Source organism: Ranitomeya variabilis, chromosome 6, assembly GCF_051348905.1.
Source record: "Ranitomeya variabilis isolate aRanVar5 chromosome 6, aRanVar5.hap1, whole genome shotgun sequence".
In the NCBI taxonomy this organism is placed as follows: domain Eukaryota; kingdom Metazoa; phylum Chordata; class Amphibia; order Anura; family Dendrobatidae; genus Ranitomeya; species Ranitomeya variabilis.
Window position 1 is genome coordinate 276,821,164 of NC_135237.1, and position 16,893 is coordinate 276,838,056.

At 39.5% G+C, this 16,893-nt stretch overlaps 1 protein-coding gene across 1 annotated transcript in view; it reads right to left on the reverse strand.

The window, feature by feature from the left end:
* CTNNAL1 (catenin alpha like 1) overlaps window positions 1-16,893 on the reverse strand; it is a 382,380-nt gene that overhangs the window by 220,819 nt on the left and 144,668 nt on the right. The gene's annotated exons all lie outside the window — the stretch shown is intronic.

Consider the following 16,893-nt stretch of genomic DNA (forward strand, 5'->3'; position numbering starts at 1 on the left):
ATGTAATACAATGTGTAAGAGATCAACAAGTCCATGTCTCCTAGGCAGACTATAAAAGAAAAAAATACATACAAATTTTATAGTATTATTATTTATTATTAGTGCCTGTTTTCTGAGGGACAAACTGTTGTTTTCACTAGTACATATGGCTTTAATAAAGATCGCTGTTGCTATCGAAACACGTCACTTTTCCTTTTGTTAAGAGTGCGGTTAAGGAGAATGTACACCTTTTAACATGGACTAAATACATTTCGGAATTTGTTCAAGGAGCTGGAACATCCAGTATTTTTCATTTTTGAGTACATACAACTTTTGATCACCTTTCGTTTAATCTTTTTGTACCAGTTATGAATGATAAAAAAAAACAAAAAACAACAAATCTGGAAATGTTTTTTTATTGATTTTTTATTTTTTTTTACTGCCTTCATCATGCAGTATGCTAAATAAGATAATTTATTCTGCAGCAGAACACAACACAATCAAAGTACAATATTACCCAATTCATATTTTTTGGGGGACAGTATGGGTCATTATATTCTGAGAGCTATAATGTTCTTTTTTTATTTATTTATATTACTGCATGGTGGCTAGGTTTTTTTTTTTTTTAACAAGGTGCATTTTTTATTGGAACAATTTTGTGGTACACCTGACTAATGTTTTATTATTTGAGACAAGAGTAACAAAAAAAGCAAAGCAATTCTGACATTGTCTTATTTCCCCACAGTCCGAGATAAATAACTAATGTACTTTGGAGTTTTGCAAATATAGATGTTGGGAGCTCCACTTAGAGGTAGCTGCAAATAGACAGATTTTTAGGATGACCATTCTTCTTTCCTAACTTGTCTATTAAAAGACCCTTTTTATGCCCTATGAAATAACAATAGTGGAGCAGTTTGTCATTTCCATGTTATTCAGACATTTCTTAAACAACTGTGTGCAAGTATGTCCCTTGTCATGCTATGTGTCCATACACGGTCTGTCCAGGTCATCGCTGGTTGGACAATGTCATAATAAGTAGGGACACACCGCTAACTGGTAACACCCAGGTGTCAATGTGATCATACATTTGAAGTAGAAAAAAAGTAACAGCAAGGTGCAGAATTTGAAAAAGAAAATGTTCCTGAATTGTTACATTATATAATTTTTCACTAAACAAATAAGTCAGGAGCAAAGGGACAATGCAGAATGCCATTGCAATGTTAAAGTATAGGAAAAGTTGAGGTCTGGGTAGCCACGCCCCCGGAACGCCCACTTTTTGTCCCTCCGGCGGGACGGCGAGGTGAAGCCCCCTCGAGTCCCTCGAGCGAGACCGGCATGTCTCAGGAGGGACTCCAATGTTAAGGGTCCCCCCAAAGTAAACCTCCTTCACCTCTATGGTTGTATAAGGGCTACAAGACCCACTGACCTATAGTTTCAATGATCCAAACACACACCAGCTTTAAAAACAGATCCGCGTGTCTGGTTCACGAGACTACTCTGCCACTACAGCGTATAGGGATTTATTAAACACAAACACAGAAGACATAGGCCCCGATTCACTTAAATTGACGTTTCCTACACCGATCTGAACTTAGGGGCATGTAGGAGTAAGATGCTCCAAATTCATTAAGAGACGAACGCTACTTCATGAAAAACTGTCAATTCCCAAGTAAAATCTGTTTTCAGTGAAGACAAATTATTACAATACTGAGACTGAGACTGAGGAAAGCTGCTACTGATAAGATTCTATGTAGACGGGAGAGGAAAGTGGACTAAGAAGGTACTCTGCCTATAGCTCCTCTCACTAGCATAGAATCTTATCAGAAGCAACTGCCATCTCCTATCTCAAGAACCGAATAAAAAAACACAAATCAATGGACTAAGGAAATACCGGACAAATAAATATTCAGATAATAATACTTTTATTTAGCAAAAATTGGCAAACGGAAGTACTACATCAAAACATGTGCCCGTACTAGGAATATACGTATAATAATACAAAAAATAATAAAAATAATAAAAAATAAACTTTTTTGGATATAAGCATTAGAATGGTGGACCAAAGGCAGGGGAAAATTTTTTTATAAATTATTATGATCACATAAATAAGGCTCCAAAATACATCATTCAGAAGGGAATCGTACAAAGGATCATGTATCATAAAAAGTGTGAAAAGGTAAAATATGCACAAATAAAATAAATCCAAACAAAGGGGGTATATACCCGAAATCGGGGCCCTGTGATGGATTGCATCGTCCATTGATTTGGTTTTTCTTATTCGGTTCTTCTGTTATTCGAGTGGTTGCCACTCTCCTTCACAGAGCACTTGTGTCATTCACTATAGACATATATTTTGATTGATGTGTTATCCTATTTTATGATTTACAGGTGTTGCTGTATGTGTTAACTCTAACATCTATCTCAGTAAGGAAATAATCTACCTTCACTCAAATGGCTATTCCCATCTCCCAACATGCACTGTACCTGTGATCAAAGTGGATAAAGTAAAAGTCCCATAGAGGAAAAAAAACTAAAAAAACCTGACAAACTATGGTTTTTCATCATACTGCTTTGACAAACTCCTGGGTTTCTAGCTGCTAAGTTCGGGTGACAGTAACCAACTGCTGTCAGAAAAAGTGGAAAAAAACCAAAGGTATATTCCAAACAGCACTTTGAAATGGGGGGGGGGGGGTCTAAAAGGAGGGGGGAAAAGGAGGGGGAAAAAGGAGGGGGAAAAAAGGGAGAAGATATGTCCTCCTGCAGGGTTTTGCGGCAAGTATACAACAATACTCCCACGAAGTTTAAAATCCCACTCTGAGAGGGTGTCCTTAATTTCACAGAAGTTATTATTAGCCCTGATGAAGGATGCCGCAAGCTACGGAAACACGTAGGATTAGGATCCTTTATATTCCCTTACACCTGATTTCAGGTAGGGGTGTGATGTCACCAACCCTAAAACATGTGGTTTTACCACTTGGGTCAATTGGCAATATTGTTCCACCGACCTACCACCGGCCAGGGCAGCGTATGGTTCTAATATTATTGCACAAACTTAGCTTTATACAACCCTTGTAATCCTTAAACCGATAGATCCACGGTTGCTTACGGTCACAGTTAGACTCACACAGGTCAGTGCTGGGAGCGTAAAGGACCTAGGTACTCTGTATCAGTTTCCGGTTTCTTTCCAAATTAACTCCACCCACCCTCTTAGGGCGCAAGGCTTCCACAGTATTGCTGCCTGTCCTTGGCGGCTCCTCATGGTAGTCACTGCGCCGACACAGTGGACTCCTTCCACCAGTGCCCCGTGTGCTTCTACATCAACAAGGACGGACACCTCCGTGCTCACTACAGACAAACAGCGCCATCTCTCTATGCTACAAGCCAGACACCGTGCAGCCAACTCCTAAAGTGACACCAAGTTTAGTGCATCCATCTTTTCAATCTACTCGCCACTAAAATCCAAGGTGTTTTTAAAACCAATTCTTCACCTGCTGTTGATTTGTTCATTATGCCTCCCAAAAATCACAGTAAGGCTCAGCTCACATTTATCTTGCGCTCTACGCTGAGCTCTTATATCGGGGTTTCAGTGTAAATCTCAAATACGCAATTCAGACAGAACCCCGGTGGAACATTCCATATAATGAGGTAGATGGAGGCACTGTGAATGCTGTCTGGCCTATGATCTGGTGGTGTCAGTCTTTTTAGGCATGCATAAAAGTGCACTCAACCACAGTTTTGTGCACCTCTGACATGAAGGACAACGTTGAACAAAGGCCAGACAGAATCCAGAGCAACTATGCTGTCTCATAGTGAATGGATTCCTCGGGGGTTTCATCTGAATCACGTCATTCAGATATTTAGATGGAGACCTAGATTTAAGTGCTCAATGTAGAGCACAAGATAAACATGACTGAGAATGTGATGTAAAATGTTCCTAATAAAAGCTTCAACTTAATCCACAAAAAGAACAAGTCCCCACTCAGGTCCGTCATCTGTCAATGGAAATACAGGGGGCTTTGACTTTACTGGTAGTACAAAGACTCTAGAAAAGCGCCATGGTTCCTCACCCCCACAAGAAATTCAGTGAATTCTGCTCTCCCAAATCCAAATGCCCCCTCCCTTCTGAGCCCCACAGTGTGCCTAAACCGCATTTAGCGTGCACATTTTTGACAGGGGTATAATTTCCAAAATGGGGTCACTTGAAGAGGTAGTATCCTCTTCTAGTACTTAGGGGCTCTGCATATGGAGTCCGCAAACTATTCTAGGAAAATCTGCACTCCTGGAGGCAAATAGCGTTCCATCCCTTCAGAGTCTCGCCAGGTGGATAAGCAGTACTGTCCAGCCACATACGGGGTATTGCCATGCTCATCAGAAAGTGTGTGACAAATTTTCAAATCTTTTGTACCTATTTCCCAATGTGGAAATGTAAAATCTGGGACTAAAACTACATTTTTGCGGTAAAAATGTAATTATTTTTTCTTCACTGCCCAATGGTATAAATTTCTGTGACCCACCCTTGGTGTCAATATGATCACTGCCAAATTAAAATTTGTGTGAAAAAAGTAAAAGTGTTCATTTCTTTCTTCCATATTTCATTAATCTCTGTGAAACACCTGAAAGGTTAATAGACTTCTTGAATGTGGTTTTGAGGGCTTTGAGGGGGTGCAGTTTTTGAAATGGTGTCACTTTCGGGTATTTTCTGTCATATAGGCCCCCCAAAGTCACTTAAATGTGATGTGGTTTAAGATAAATATTTCCAAGATTTGGAATTACAACTGAATTGGTATTACAACTAGATGTTTCACTTCTTACCAAAAATAATGAAGAACAAAGATCATAGCACAAAAGAGTGTAAAACAATAAAACAAAAAAGATCCCTAAAGCAACTTTGCTTCATTTTCCAGTTTAGTGACAAATTTTTTCATTGACTTATTGGGAGATCTAAAGAAAACACTGCAAATGAATAGCATTTTAGCATATTTATTTGAACCTTGAGTATGGTGTAGCATGTGCACGTGTACACACAGCTCTTGCCCCATGGAGGTAAAGAACTAGAACTTTTTAAATATATGTTTTACAAAGAACTTTTTAGGTTTCAAAACTTTCCAAATCCTCAGCCCATAAGATAGCTGAAACATCAATATAATTTCTATGACCATGACATATTCCGACACTTATCGATTCTACAGTTTACACTTACTGTATTCTATTTCCATATATATAAAGCATAATACTTTAGCCTAACAATGTACACTCCATTATTCAACATGTTTCTAAAACTGGTGCTCATCTCCCCCTTTTCACCTAACCCTGAATGAGGTATTCTTTCATACATGCTTGGAAACAAGAGTACCTAAATAAAAAAGCTTAATACAACGAAATTCAAAAAATTAAATATTTCACTAGTCCAGAATGCTTCATCATTCAGTGCTTATCTCCTGAATAAAACCTCTATAAAATGTAAGATTTTTTTTTTCCCAAAGGGCTCAAAATGATTTAAAAAAAAGGAAGTGAATCACATGCCACCGATCCATTCCTGGCTCTTACCAAATCCCAATTGGTCTTTTCATTCTTGTCTCGTCTCTTTTCTTAGCAAAATTTGACTGTCAAGGCAGGATCAGAAATTAAGAGACCACTGGACAATCATTTTATCAAGAGCTAAAGATGATGATGAAATAACCAGTTTGGCACGTCCACCAGGGCTGTGGAATCGGAGGTTTGGCTTACTGACTCCACAGCCCTGTCAGGACTGTGGCGTCGAAGTCGGAGACCATTTTGGTGCAGTCGGTGTAGTGGAAATTGAGGAGTTGGAGTAAGTTCTGGCTTACCGACTCCACAGCCCTGGCGTCCACCGATTAAACATACAAGAAAAATTTTTAAAAAGTCTATTTGAATAATAGGTAACATTTACAACATCAACACAATGAAAGTTTTCATAATGTAGACCGACACCATTACATCAAAGAGTAGTTAAAAAAACGTTTGTCTGCATTGGCAAAAACATTTTCAAAGGCAGTACAGCAGCAAATATTTTCTTTTCCATTCCTGCATTGTCTCGCTATAAGCCTACGTAGTGTGTACACACAGCATATAAAGCAGTTTGACAGTCGCAAAAATGTCAGGAATTTTAATGCCATAAGGAAAGGTGTGTACGGTCTTTCTAACATACTTAATGTGTGAATCAACTTATTTGCACTTCCAAATTCCAGAAAAACAATGTCCACACATGGTTTCAATACGTTATTGACCAGATTTCAGTATTTTCACTCAATCACTATGTTACTGACAAACATAAGAGTTTCAACATTTCTAGAATTTAAGTTGGCACAAATTATTTACCTTAATAATTTGCACCTTATTCTGTTTCATTCATTAACGGCCATTGAAAAAAAAAGAAAACAGCATATGTTCCAAAGTAACAAAATAAAACTATACTCACCTATTCATCTAATAAAGGATTAGCAGATGTGGTACACAAAAGGGGATGTCCGGGAAAAGAAAAAAATATATAGCTAAATAAAAGAATTTAACAATGTATTTAGTTTTAATTTGCAAATCACAATAGTTTTGTCTAGAGCAGGAAATCTCTATTGAGTTAAAATGGCTTTCATCTGGATGCCGTGATAAGACCACCCGTCCTAGAATGTTAATCGGACAGGTGCCAACGAGCAGTGGAAGTGCAGTTTCCTCCTTTCATGTGTAGGATTGATGTGCTCCGAGGGTATATTCTGATCCAATACTGGAGATACCAGGGGAAGTGGAGGTGATAAAAAGGCTGCTCGCACTGCTGTCCACAAGGTCTTTCTAATAAAATATTGGAGATACAAGAGGTGCGAAGAGGCTGCTCACACTGCTGTCCACAAGGTCTTTCTAATAAAATATTGGAGATGTAAGAGGTGCGAAGTGGCTGCTCACACTACTGTCCACAATGTCTAATAAAATATTGGAGATACCAGAGGTGCTGAGGTGAGAAGAGGCTGCTCACACTGTTGTCAATCCTGAGTTTCTGATCTTATACTGGACTTACCAGGGGTGCTGAGGTTAGGAGAAGCTGCTTACACTGCTGCCCAACATGTCTTTCTGATCTTATACAGAATATACCAGGGATGCAGAGGTAAGAAAAGGTCACTCACACTGCTGTCCGCCATGTCGATCTGATCCAATATTGGAGATACCAGGTGTGCTGAAGTAAGAGGCCGCTCACACCATGTCTTTCTAATAAAATATTGGAGATACCAGAGGTGCTGAGGTCAGAAGAGGCTTTTCACACTGTAGTTAATCCTGCCTTTCTGATCTTACACTGGAGATACCAGGGGTGATGAGGTAAGGGGTCATTTACATCATCGTATATCTTTTTTTCTGCATGACAGTACATGGTATAGGTATCTCTAGGTTACAGCAGCAACGCTTCTACACATACAGAAATCAATTCCTAATGTTCTAGGACAGGTTGCTGTCAGTATATGGTGATTACCTCCCTAGACAAAAAAAAAATTGTGATATACTAAATAAATGTTCAGTAGTTAAGAATTTAGTTCTAATGATATTTCCTTTAGTTACAATTTTTTTTCTACTTCTGGAGAACCTCTAAGTTGCTTCCACAAGAGAATATTATGGAGTGTAGTGTAGTAGACACAGTAGAAACAGGGCGTGGAAATTAAAAACGGTTATGCCGTACTGTTGCAAGTGATACATTTTTACGATAGAAACACTATACACAATGACAAAGATCTGTATACAACTCATCGGTCAATCCACTCTCTGGAGAGAATGTGCTCCATAACTTCCTAAAAACACTATTAAAGGAATTGGCCCACTAAACATCTCATCAACTATCCATGGTTTGAATGTTGGGGTGTAACTGTTAAGACCCCAATGATGACAAGAATAAGGCTCAAAAGTCACTAATTCGAATGAAGAGATAGTCTCATATGTGCACCATCACTCCATTCATACCCTTTAGGACAGACCGACATAGTGCACTGAATAGAGCAGTGGTATACAAGCAGGACCAGTGAAATCCAGAGCCCAGTCCTCAGGATTGGTGAGGATCCCAGCGATGAGCAATTTAACAGCTGTCCTGTGGATGGATGATCAGTTGACCCACATCACAACTTATCTACTGATAATTCTGACATGTGTCAATCTCTTCAGCTGCCATAAAGCCTGTCTTTAATAGGGAGGTAAAAAAAAACAATTAAAAACCAAAAGCTAAAATGAAATACAATAAACTCTAATGGATTTGTTCTAATTTGTAGCTGTGTGGTTCTTGTATAAACGGTTATTAGAAAATGCAACATAAGCAAAATAATGACACCAACTTTTACAAGGCTGGAATTCTTATACACAGTAGATACACCATTATAACTAATCTCCAAGGTCAAAGTGAAACATTTTTTGCAGTATTTTTAAAAATTTTTTTTATTTATTTCATTATTATTAATATGTAACCTAATTGTTATCATGCTCCTGCCACCTCCCAGGACCTATAGTGAGCACAGACCTGATAGTATGCATAGGTCCAATCATAGATCCTCTATGGCAATGGTCTGATGGTACTAAACAATACACAAAGCAGAGAGGTTTCTATGAACTGCGCATGACCAGGGCCAGTGTCTAATAGGCTGGCATGCACTCAGGGTTGGTAAACCATTAGACTGTTGTCACATAATTATATATGACCATTTGTTCACACTTCGGTTTATTTCTGCATCAGATGCAATCTCAAGTCAGACGAACTCAATATAAAATCATATTTGATCTATTTTGAAGTTTTCTACAAATTTCCTCTTTACTTCATGTCCTATAATAAGGACAGAGTTTAGTTTTCACAACAGAAAGGCTTAGTATTACACTATTATATGCAAAATTGGGTATGTGCAGAAGTGTGTGTATCTAGACATTTAGTCATAGGGTAGATACAGGCCAAGAAAAAGCCCATTGTTATTCTTTGTACTGGAAGTATACAGCAGTTTACAATTATCCAATTTCTTCTCAACCATTACTTGTCTGCATGAGTCAGTCTTCTCGTCTAGTATTGATGGATAACTTATTATTTCTTGCCAAGAACTGGGCTGAATCCTTGGAGAACAAAAGCAGGAAAACTGGCATTTTGCTCCTCAGTCAGGAATATATATGACAACTAGAATATGTACCAGGACAATATTAATATCCATTTACATTTTCCCAAGCATATAGGTTTCTAAATTGATTTTTTTTTTTAAGGCGTCTTATAAGATTGGAAACATTCACTTAAGTGTCACTTTGCCCAATCTTTCACTGGGAGCGCACATACTGCGACAATAAGATACATACTCAAAATTCCTCGAGCACCGTTCAATTCTCCACGCGACTGTTCCATCGCTGGGACAAGGTCTGACACATTTTGGGGTACATACACATATTTTGAGGGCTTTTTCAGAGTATTCTTTTAGGAAGGAATAACGACCAAAATTCTGACATTTGTTAATTTAACCCCTTAATCCCATATGACGTACTATACCGTCGAGGTGACCTGGGACTTAATTCACGGTGACTGGATAGTAAGTCATATGCAATCGGCCGTGCAAACGGGGTGAGCGCGGCCGATCGCAGCTGACATCCGGCACTATATGCCGCATATTATATACTCGTATTATATATATATCGCATATTATATACTCGCATATTAATCCCTGGAACACCGCGATCAAACATAATCGCAGCGTTACGGGGGCATAGAGAAGCATAGCGCAGGGAGAGGGCTCACCTTGTACCAAGCGTCTCTTCCCTGCAGGCCCCGGACCCAAAATGGACGCTAGGGATACTTCCGGGTCCTGCAGAGAGGTGGCTTACCAGCGACTGCTCAGAGCAGGCGCTGGTAAGCCTGCAGCCCTGCTTGTCAGATCACTGATCTGACAGTGCTGTGCAAAGTGTCAGATCAGTGATCTGACCCTATAGTGTAATGTCCCCCCTGGGACAACGCTATAAAGTAAAAAAAAAAAATATTAAGATGTGTAAAAAAAAAAATCCTAAATAAAAAAATATATATATTGTTCCCATAAATACATTTATCAAAATAATTTAAAAAAATAAAAGTACACATATTTAGTATCGCCACGTCCGTAACGACCCCACCTATAAAACTGTCCCACTAGTTAACCGCTTCAGTGAACGCCGTAAAAAAAACGAGGCAAAACACAACGCTTTATTATCATACCGACGAACAAAAAGTGGAATAACACGCGATCAAAAAGACGCATATAAATAACCATGGTACCGCTGAAAACGTCATCTTGTCCCGCAAAAAACGAGCCACCATACAGCATCAGCAAAAAAATAAAAAAGTTATAGTCCTCAGAATAAAGCGATACAAAAATAATTATTTTTTCTATAAAAGTGTTTATCGTATAAAAGCGCCAAAACATAAAATGTTGATGTAAATGAGGTATTGCTGTAATCGCTCTGACTCGAAGAATAAAACTGCTTTATCAATTTTACCAAACGTGGAATGGTATAAACAACCCCCCCCCAAAAGAAATTCATGAATAGCTGGTTTTTGGTCATTCTGCATCACAAAAATCGGAATAAAAAGCGATCAAAAACTGTCACATGCCCGAAAACGATAACAATAAAAAGGTCAACTCATCCTTCAAAAAACAAGACCTCACATGACTCTGTGGACCAAAATATGGCAAAATTATAGCTCTCAAAATGTGGAGACGCAAAAGCTATTTTTTGCAATAAACAGCTTCTTTTAGTGTGTGACAGCTGCCAATCACAAAAAAATGCTAAAAAACCCGCTATAAAAGTAAATCAAACCCCCCTTCATCACCCCCTTAGTTAGGGAAAAATAATAAAATTTAAAAAATGTATTTATTTCCATTTTCCCATTAGGGTTAGGGCTAGGGTTATGGCTAGGGTTAGGGTTGGGGCTACAGTTAGAGTTGGGGCTAAAGTTAGGGTTGGGGCTAAAGTTAGGGTTAAAGTTAGGGTTGGGGCTAAAGTTAGGGTTTGGATTACATTTACAGTTGGGATTAGGGTTAGGGGTGTGTTGGAGTTAGGGGTGTGGTTAGGGTTGGAATTAGGGTTAGGGGTGTGTTGAGGTTAGGGGTGTGGGTGGTATTAGGTATGTGGTTGGATTAGGGTTTCAGTTAGAATTGGGGGTTTCCACTGTTTAGGCACATCAGGGCTCTCCAAACGCGACATGGCGTCTGCTCTCATTTCCAGCCAATTCTGCGTTGAAAAAGTAAAACAGTACTCCTTCCCTTCTGAGCTCTCCCGTGTGCCCAAACAGGGGTTTACCCCAACATATGGGGTATCAGAGTACTCAGGACAAATTGGACAACAACTTTTGGGGTCCAATTTCTCTTGTTACCCTTGGGATAATAAAAATTTGGGGGGCTAAAAAAAACATTTTTGTGGGAAAAAAAGATTTTTTATTTTCAAAGCTCTGCGTTAAAAACTGTAGTGAAACACTTGGGGGGTTCAAAGTTCTCACAACACATCTAGATAAGTTCCTTGGGGGGGGTCTAGTTTCCAACATGGGGTCACTTGTGGGGGGTTTCTACGGTTTAGGTATATTAGGGGCTCTGCAAACGCAATGTGACGCCTGCAGACCATTCCATCTAAGTCTGCATTCCAAACGGCGCTCCTTCCCTTCCGAGCTCTGCCATGCGCCCAAACGGTGGTTCCCCGCCACATATGGGGTATCAGCGTACTCAGGACAAATTGCACAACAACTTTTGGGTCCATTTTCTCCTGTTACCCTTGGTAAAATACAACAAATTGGAGCTGAAGTAAATTTTTTGTGAAAAAAAGTTAAATGTTCATTTTTTTTTTAAATATTCCAAAAAATTCCTGTGAAACACCTGAAGGGTTAATAAACTTCTTGAATGTGGTTTTGAGCACCTTGAGGGGTGCAGTTTTTAGAATGGTGTCACACTTGGTTATTTTCTATCATATAGACCCCTCAAAATGACTTCAAATGTGATATGGTCCCTAAAAAAAATGGTGTTGTAAAAATGAGAAATTGCTGGTCAACTTTTAACCCTTATAACTCCCTAACAAAAAAAAATTTGGTTCCAAAATTGTGCTGATGTTAAGTAGACACATGGGAAATGTTACTTTTTAAGTATTTTGTGTGACATATCTCTGTGACTTAAGGTACCTTCACAATAAGCGACGCTGCAGCGATAATCGACAACGATGCCGAAGTCCCCGCGTAACCAGGGTAAACATCGGGTTGCTAAGTGCAGGGCCGCTCTTTGTAACCCGATGTTTACCCTGGTTACCAGTGTAAATGTAAAAAAACAAACACTACATACTTACATTCGCGTCCCCCGGCGTCCGCTTCCCTACACTGTGTGAGCGCCGGCCCTAACAGCAGAGCGGTGACGTCACCACTGTGCTTTGCTTTCCAGCCGGCACTGACACATTCAGTGCAGGAAGCTCTGAGCAGCAGCGCGGACGCCGGGGGACGTGACAGACATCAGAGGGTGAGTATGTACTGTTTTTTTTTTTTACTTTTACAATGGTAACCAGGGTAAAAATCGGGTTACTAAGCGCGGCCCTGCACTTAGTAACCCGATATTTACCCTGGTTACCATTGTAAAACATCGCTGGCATCGTTGCTTTTGCTGTCAAACACAACGATACACGCCGATCTGACGACCAAATAAAGTTCTGAACTTTCAGCAACGACCAGCGATATCACAGCAGGATCCAGATCGCTGCTGCGTGTCAAACACAACGATATCGCTATCCAGGACGCTGCAACGTCACGAATCGCTGTCGTTATCGCTGCAAAGTCGGTTAGTGTGAAGGTACCTTTAAGGGCATAAAAATTCAAAGTTGGAAAATTGCGAAATTTTCAAAATTTTCGCCAAATTTCAGTTTTTTTCCACAAATAAACGCCGGTAATATCAAAGAAATTTTACCAACAACATGAAGTACAATATGTCACGACTCACGAGAAAACAATGTCAGAATCATCAGGATCCGTTGAAGTGTTCCAGAGTTTTAACCTCGTAAAGGGACAGTAGTCAGAATTGTAAAAATTGGCCCGGTCATTAACGTGCAAACCACCCATGGGGCTTAAGGGGTTAAAGGGGTATAAGGAGGGTGATTTTAGTTTATGTTTTCTTTTTTTTTTTACAGTTTTACAATAATATTTATTTTTTTAGACCGCTTAAGGGGGCTTTTTGTATTGCAGTATACAGTCAATATGTTGGGTCTAAAAAATTAAAACCAAAACATAGTCAATACATTCATGGGAAAAATTAAAGTTTTATTGAGCTTTACAGGTTAAATCCTAAACCGCAAAATGAGGGGAGTGCAATAATTAATAAAAACAGTTGTACAATGCAATGTATTTAGAGTGTTAGAGTTCACATTATACATTAATAACTATCTCAAACAATTTTATTGACCTTTGTATTCTGAACAATTAGAAAAGAAGAAGGGAAGAAAGAAGAAATGAGAGGAATGTGGAAAAAGGGGAAAGAGGAATATGGATACAAGTTAGATTTGGGGAAAATGTAAAGGAGTTCGACAGGATGGGAATAAAAATAAGGTAAGAGTGTGGAATATTATTCGTATGAAAAGGAAAAGTTAAGATGGTATGGAGGCTTGGAGGTAACCAAGTGTCTAAAGCTTTGTCCACCGTACCTGAGACTTGAGCAGTTAGTTCCTCCATTTTAATGGTGTCATTTAGAGCTGTCACAAATTCTGAACGAGTAGGGGGTTCCTTTTGTTTCCAATATTTAGGGATCAGTCGCCTACCTGCCAATAGGAAGTGTCTAAGCAGCCCACTTTTAAAGCCAGCAGCCGGAATATCACTAAGTGATATAAAGGCTAATGCCATAGATAACTGTACCTTAATTATACAGATTTTATCGAACATTTCAAACACAGCTTACCAAAAATGAGGCATGACCACCATATGTGAGAATAAGAACCTGTCTCATTGAGACATCTCCAACATGTGGTTGAGGGAAATATTGCGTTGATTGCCAAGGGGCATCTGTATCACCTAGATTCAATTTTGCAGTTTTTTTGTGACAATGAGCAGAGCGAGGATTTATGCTTGATAAGTATTTTGGAACGTTCCTCTGATGGAAAGGGTTTTCTCCGCTCTTAAGAAGTATGGGGTGGGGGAATCTGCATTAGAAGATTGGTCATCCTAAAAAAATCTCATACAATAGCGAGATGGTGTGATATGGAGTATCCTTTACTAGGCTCTTTAGTTGCTCATAGAAATACCATGAGTTTTGGGGAATATTAAAATTAGGAACAAAAATTTATAAGGGTCTAGTACAGGGGTAGTATAGGAAATCATGTAAAATATGGTGTTTGTCTTTGGGTTTATTAAGAAAGGTTGGTCTATTGAGGCCAGGTGGGAAAGAGGGATTATCATAAAGGGGAGTCAGAGGACCTGGGAATTGAATAAAGGTGGGACAGTTTATTGCCTCTTTTAAGAAAGAGTGATAGGTTTTTCGTAAGGAAAGTGTAGGTATTAATGTTTGCATTAGCATTGGTTGCTGTCCATATTGCGGAATGGGAGTTATATTTAGATTGCAAAGTTTCTACTTCAACCCATTTCTTGGTCATAGTATGATCTGCGGGAGTTCGCATCTCGGCTTCAGGAAAATGGCCGCCGCGATCTCCATCTGCGCACGCGCGGCATCCCGCGGCCATTTTCCTGAAGCCCCGGGAAGCCGAGCACTACCATCTGCACACGCGCGGCCTCAGGAAGATGGCCGCGCCCACCGATAAACCGCTGAATAGCGCAGATCGCGCTCTTTTCCTTCAGCTGCACAGTGGATTCGCCTGTTGGGCATGCGCACACCACTACGCCACCAACGGAAAGATGAGCAGGATCTGGGGGAGAAACAGCGATGTCACCACGCCCATATGACCAGACCAGCGTGAGTGACAGCCCAAAACGGCGACTTTACAAAGGTATTTCAGCAGCATTGGAGGGGAATAAAGGCACAAAAAATACACCAATGTAAAGCACAGCTCTGCCCCTATTTAACGCTATTTTTATCTCATCTTGAAAAAACGAGGTGACAGGTTCCCTTTAAAACAACACTTTTTATGGATATCTTTGAGAAATGGCTTTCTTCTTGCCACTCTTCCATAAAGGTCAGATTTGTGCAGTGTACGACGGATTGTTGTCCTATGGACAGACTGTCCCACCTCAGCTGTAGATCTCTGCAGTTCATCCAGAGTGATCATGGGCCTCTTGGCTGCATCTCTGATCAGTCTTCTCCTTGTTTGAGATGAAAGTTTAGAGGGATGGCCAGGTCTTGGTAGATTTGTAGTGGTATGATACTCCTTCCATTTCAATACTATCGATTGCACAGTGCTCCTTGGGATGTTTAAAGTTTTGGAAATCATTTTGTATCCAAATCCGGCTTTAAACTTCTCCGTAACAGCATCACGCACCTGCCTGTTGTGTTCCTTGGTCTTCATGATGCTCTCTGTGCTTCAAACAGAACCCTGAGACTATCACAGAGCAGGTGCATTTATACAGAGACTTGATTGCACACAGGTGGATTATATTCATCATCATTAGGCATTAAGGACAACATTGGATCATTCAGAGATCCACAATGAACTTCTGGAGTGAGTTTGCTGCACTGAATATTGCACGCCCCATTTTTCAGTTTTTGAATTTCCACAAAAATTTTAAATAACCAAGAAATTGTGTTCAACTTCACAATTGTGTGCCACTTGTTGATTCTTCACCAAAAATTTACATTTGGTATCTTTATGTTTGAAGTATGATACGTGGGAAAAGGTTGAAAACTTCCAGGGGACCGGATACTTTCGCAAGGCACTATCTTTTTTTCACTTTGTCAAATTATGCTAGAAGCAATAATATTTTAATTTATTCTTTTTCTATTATTGGGTATGAAAGCAGAACCAGCAGATGCCATACATCCTTTGTGCCACTTTTCACAGCAAATGCTAACATTTATCATAGGTTTATGCATAGTACATATTATACATCCATTCATCACGTAAAATGAATACGGTACTGAAGTATCGAATGAGCATGTGCAAAGCTCATTGTGAAGGGAGAGGGAGCAGGTCAGCCGTGACATCACATTATGATTGATGGATCCTGTGTTTTCAGCTGTCATTCTGTCTCTGTAAATACTAAGCATGCTGAAAACTCTTCCTGAAAGCACAGGAAGAGTCTAAAACAGGCTCAGTGGCCAGTGTGAAAATTGCAAGATTACTTATCTTATATTTTTATGAAAATTGTGATATGCAAATAAAAAATGGCCAAAAAAAAATCACCTAACAGAAAAGCTTGATTTGGGCCTACAGATACTTTGGCCATATAGCACATTTGCCAACAACAGGAAATGGTTCAGGAGGATGATCAAACTAAACTGTTTTGTAGCTATCAACTATCAGTACATCAGATGATCAACGAAAAGCTATAGGGAGAGACGAACACTAGGAGAAGAAGAAAAAACAAATAAAATCTTCCATCCCACCAAGTTCTGTGAGATGGTTTTGGAACAGCAAATATTTTTGCAGCCATCAAAATGAAAACAATCACAGCAGAGATGTAAGGCTAAAAGGAAGAAAAGAACGGTATGTAAACAGTTACAAGGAAACAGAGGAAGTCTCTGGAAAACCTCTGCTGGTGTGCCTTTCACTTGTCCTTCCACTAATGCTGTTCCACAACAGTTATGAACTTGATTTCTGCAAGATGAAGTTTAGGAATCTCTATGGACGGCTATCCCCTTCTCTATTTGCTCAGGCATATACATCATTACACTTGTTGTCAACAGCTTCTAATAAAAATAGACGTGTTTGCAGAAGAACAGATTGTCAGTAAAAAGCGCAGTGTGTGACAGGGAAGGTGACGGGAATGAAAACTGGCACTTGTTACAACTGGAACATTTCCATGCA